Below are 5,260 nucleotides of genomic sequence, written 5' to 3'. Positions count from 1 at the left end.
AGAAAGACAAAAGCAAGCGAAGACATAAAGATGGAGACGACTTAATCAGCAGCAAGTTCCGAATCTCGCGAGAAAGAAGACAGAAAATTTTGACATATAAACCGCCGTGACACCTTCAAACACAATATTTTCGGCATACCTTTCCCTCAAAGGTGTTAAAGTGCACAAAATGTAATGATCAAAAATGGAAAAACAAACACTTTGTCTCCTTATTCACTTGAGAGAACTCTGGCCCCATTACTACGTGTGCCAGACGTGTTCCCTCCCGTCAGCGCATATTTCTGTCTCATCTGCCAGTCTTTTGGAAGCCACGCTTGCAGGAGAATTCTCAGTACCAATCTTCTGCGCATGCCTGTGTCATTTCCCCTTGAGCCACTTCCCTTTGACGGACGCCTGAACCTGGCTTTCGTGGCCTTGCCATGCTCTGACCCACAAGCAAGTCGTTGAAGCGTTTGATGGTCGCCATCCATCCTCTACAGGTAAGGGTTGAGAGAGAGGGAGGAGGGGTAAGCGAGCAAGGAAGCTTTTTTCCCAGGTCTTGACGGAGGAAAAGCTTGTGTCAGATGGACCGTTGAGATCTGGCGGAGGTCTGGTCTTTGTCCCGTTAACCACCAAGCCAACTCGCTGTGCAAATTGCTTAATTCAACTTTTCCTGTTTACGGATTCTGTGAGATAAAATGGAAACACTGCCACACGGTTGAAAAAAATCGAGTCTAAACATTTAATTACGGATACGAGAAAAATTCAGCTATCTCAACACAGTTAGCAGAGCTACAATATTGAAACAGTGCAGGGCAATCGAAAATAGAAATCAAGGCTTTCGTGTTTGAAAGACATTTGGATATCTCAACAGCAATTTTATAAAATATGCATGTTAGCAAATATAGAAATTCTTGCTCAAATTTACGGTATGTAGGCTATGTATTTTAAAGATCAACTGTAATGGAGACTAAAATAGACAACTGGTTTTCGAGTGTTTATAAGCTATTGGCTATAATTAAAGGCATTTAATAATCTTTCACATAATCTTTGTGCCAATCCAAACTGTCCAGTAACCTTTGAGAAAATAAGACTCCCCCAGACACTCCCCTACCTTGGTTGTCCATGGAGCCAGGTAGTCTATCAGAGTATCAATGACTACTTCTTTTACTTTCAACTAAAATATGTATTATTGGTGTATTTTTTTTAAATAACCCAACAGCTAGAAACAGCAACAAAAGGTCACAAACAAAGCCTCACAGAATATCTCTTTCGACGAAGTCGGTCCTCAGCCCTGGAGTAGGAGCCAAGAATGCAATACAGACGAGCAGACGTACACGTGGCAGGCACGCGGAAACTGGAGATAAGCACGTGAGTTGACGAACTGCCAGTAGACTCGATGGCAGGGGGCGAAAAATAGCTTGCGAGACATCAGAGGTTATGGTTCCTGTAAAATATCAACCACATTAATGTTTGACCAGCCGTCTCACCTTAGACTACCGGTGCAGCTTATCTTTTGTGGTTTAAAACAGAAATTTGAGGAAGTGGGGATTTTCCTTGCGTGTACAAACAGGAACCATATGTTACTATTTTTTAAAATTTTTTAAATTTCGGTTTACATGTCCGTAAGTTTCTTATGTAAGCAAAAATGTATTGGGCCATACTGTTCTTATCAGGCTTGCAAAGACATCTGAAGCGGTACAGTAGAAGAATGGACAGTGAGTAGAAGAGATACGAGATATAAAAAAAACAAACCAGGAGATGCGTGAGCAGTCGAAAAGAACAATAACAATAAATAAATAAATAATTAAATAAATAAATAAATAATACACTTTGTGCGAGTTTGTTGCCTGTCTCGCGGTAAGTCGCTGCGATCTGCGCGGTTCGGACACGATAGGGACTCATTTCTGGTACTGTCATCTGACACCACAGACACTGTTACTTCTGGCACCACAGGCATTGTCACAAGAGTTGTGTGGTGATGGTTTGGAAGAGTAGCATACCACCCTGGCGTTTCCTCTTCACTGTCGTCATCCTGAAGGTATGGCGCCTCCCGCAGTTGAATGTCCTTTATCTTGGAGTATACCAAATGATCGTCTAGGTACACAAGAAGGACTGAAATTAAAAAGTTCGGCATGGTGGTCTGCATTAACCTCTGGAAAGTGGCTGGTGTGGACGTCAGACCCATTGGCATCCTGGAACGGGCGTGTTGCCAGCGGCCCTAGCCAGTCCTTTTGTTGACAATGTCTTCTCAAGATGAGCTTCATGCACGGCTGCCTGTACTGCCTGCGCCACATCTGCGGTAGAGTCCATTATCCGATCAAGGACGTTCTTCCCTAGTAGAAGCGACACGCGCCTCCTGCGCTCACTTGTGACCACATCGACCAGGTCCTTGACCACCAGGATAGGAACGTCCTCAGACGCTGGCCGTAAACATGTCCACCACCGCCACTCCTGAGTTTGTTTTAGCTGTAAGTCCTGTATGTGCCCTCGTGCCCACTCGTCAGTGACCGTCGTTACCTCACTGCCGGTGTCGAGCAACGCCATCACTCAACTGCCATAAATGACAACCTCCGCCGTCGGACACTTTCCAGTCAGGCCAGCTACACTTTATTTCCCTGTCATCCTGTTACGGACGACGGGGGCAGTCACTTTCCCTGACCGGTCGGGCTGCAGTCCTCCGAGATGGTGTCAATCGCCGCCACTTCGACGCTCTGCGCCGCCTTCTACCTCGCCTGCTTAAATTCTGGAGCTTCGCGGCGTATTCGTCGACCACCTCATCACGTTGCTGTGACACTGATGTTGACATCTTTCCGTTCGCCGTACGCCTCCACTAGGACACCCAAGATCTTTCTCGGCGTATCTCTTGCGTCATGCGGAAGCATCAACACTCGACGTCTGGCAGGTCCCTCCAGCGAGCTCAAGATGTAACCACGAGCCGCATTCTGACACATCGGGTTTATGGCGAGAGCTAACTCGACCTCTGTTTCAATCTCGTCGACACTCGTTGGTCCACCGGCAAACTACTGAAAGCGGACTAACTAGTATGCTCGTAGAGCCTCTGCCCACCCAACGGATAGCATCATGGTCCTCTCTATGTACTAATCTTCTGTCGTGGGCTTCTGCCCGTGATGAACAAATGTTTCTTTTTGTTCAGCAGTGCTTTTAGGCCCTTGGTCACCCAAGGTTTGTTGTTAGGATAAACATACACTGCCTTGATGGACTGGTGCAATCAACACTATTTTACTCCTCACTTTTACTCCTAACTGTTTGTTAAATGTCTGTATGGGTATGTGAGCAAAGACAAATTTCTGTCCTCCTGGGCAGACAATAAAGTCTGTTTTGATTTTGATTTTGATTTGATTTAAAGGAAACACATAAAAAACTAATTCGCTTTAGACACGTGTAATAAACTGTTGTTCAATAGATCACACTAACCATGCACTACGTATGCCAACATCTGCAGTTATTTCTTCCACCTCCAGGACCTTTTTTTCAAGCTGAAAAATAGCATAGTGTCCATTAAAGTACAACTGCTGAGTATATATATATATCCTGTCAAAGAAAGGTAAATGCTTTCTGTGCCCTTTGCCCTCAAGTTCAAGTCAGTCGGCAGTCCATGGCAGGCACCTTCTGCACGCAGGACTTCATAAATCAGCGACTGGTTTATTTTGTTTGTGAATCTTGTCGTAGCTTACCTCACGATATCTACAGCTGATGGCGAAGAGTAGTTTCTGCAGAAGTAATCAGCTTGTCCGCCATGTTTTATGTGGCATTAACGCGGGCTTAAAATAGCTTTGAATGGACGTCATATTCATTATTACGTCATAGACACGTCAGCGTGGTGGCGACAAACGACGTAAACAATGAGTAAACAACAGTGTGGAGAGGTTATTTATATACAGTAAAGCTGATAGATATAGTGATTGTTAATACTCACCGGCTGCCAACTTTCAACGATTATGGAAAGAAAAGAAAAATAAAAAAACGATGGTAGAAGACAGAAAAAAACAAACAAATAAATGAATGAAATAAAGAATGAAAACGAATACATGAGACAAACAAAACGTTTCAGACACTTTATGAATTGTTTGCTTATTATATAGACTCTGACAAGCTCTATAAGCTGTCTTAAGGACTTTGGAGCAGGTGGATACAACACGGTGTGAACTGCTCTTGTCCTTCACCGATAAACAGATAAACAAAGTGGACAGCATGCTGTATGTGTGATGTATAAAACAACACCTGTACATTTCTCAGGAAACAGCATAGCCTCTGAGAATAGTTCTTTCCAAATATGTATGTGATTATTGTCTGTGCAAGTTGACTCAATGCCAAAGCAGCGATTCCTACTAGACTGCCTTTATGTTCAACCTTCGAAATAACAATAAAGTTTAAGACAGGAAATCCTGTGATTAGGGGGCAGCAATGGGAGGAGGAGGACAAGGAGGCTGGTTTAACGGGAGTAACTCCCATTCAGCTGGCACATGGTCAAAAGAATAAAACCTGGCTTTTGTCTTGTTTTGTCTCTTCACACCTCTCTTTCCCTCTCCCCCCCTCCTTACACCTGTCCTTCCTTTTTTTTTCTTGCTGTTTAGGAAGAAGATAAAATCTCTAAAGTTAAGAAATACACGATAAATGAGTTCTTTGATTTACCTTCGAGATATCCCCGACCCTCGTTCTCTGTCACTACCTTAATCAACTTAATTTCTACATTGTAAGCCTGCTGGGAAGTCACGTGCTGAAGGACAGACAGCATCAGCATGCTAGGAACGAAAGACAGGACCGCAACGTGTCCCAAAAATATTGTGGAAGAAGCATGATAATGGGCTTTGTCAGTGCACCCTGTAGGCGCGGAGTTTTTTTACCCCTGGAACAGCGGGGTACAGGTAGTAGCTGTTACCTGGAGTTAGCGTGACATGATGAGGCTGTGTCATGAGGAGACAGTGTTGAGACTAGCGAGTCGCAGTCCGGGGAACTATTTCTTGTGTATGACGTCAACAGCTCGCGATTTTTGAACCTGTGAGCCTGTCTCGTGAAGTGTTAGGAGGCCGGATGTGAATGATAATGAGAAGTGTCACAAAGTAAGACAAATATCATTTGTTTTCTCCTGTGTAAAGGTAGTTCCAACAGGCACTGGGACTATTAAAGCCTGGACTCCTTCTTCACACGCGAAAAGATTCCCGATCTTTATTTCTCTTTCGTTCTCTCTCTCTCCCTATTGTCTCGCGTGGTCCAGAAAGCAAAATATTTTTTGCATTTTGTGAGAAAACTGGCGTTG

The 5,260-nt window shown here is 44.0% G+C and overlaps 1 long non-coding RNA gene across 2 annotated transcripts; it reads right to left on the bottom strand.

Moving 5' to 3' along the window:
- Positions 1 to 530: 530 nt before the first annotated feature.
- Positions 531 to 4,026, bottom strand: LOC112563306. 2 transcript variants are annotated; one of them, XR_003099005.1, is made up of 4 exons: positions 3,678 to 4,026; positions 3,418 to 3,479; positions 1,240 to 1,426; positions 531 to 665 (listed from the first exon to the last, which is right to left on the bottom strand). It is a non-coding gene; the product is annotated as an uncharacterized LOC112563306 (long non-coding RNA). The 2 variants fall into 2 exon arrangements; XR_003099004.1 differs by lacking the exon at positions 3,418 to 3,479 and having other exon boundaries at positions 3,678 to 4,007.
- Between the last annotated feature and the right edge of the window lie 1,234 nt (positions 4,027 to 5,260).

The sequence above is a fragment of the Pomacea canaliculata genome, linkage group LG4 (assembly GCF_003073045.1).
Source record: "Pomacea canaliculata isolate SZHN2017 linkage group LG4, ASM307304v1, whole genome shotgun sequence".
Classification (NCBI taxonomy): Eukaryota; Metazoa; Mollusca; class Gastropoda; order Architaenioglossa; family Ampullariidae; genus Pomacea; species Pomacea canaliculata.
This window is presented reverse-complemented; position numbering and strand designations above follow the sequence as displayed.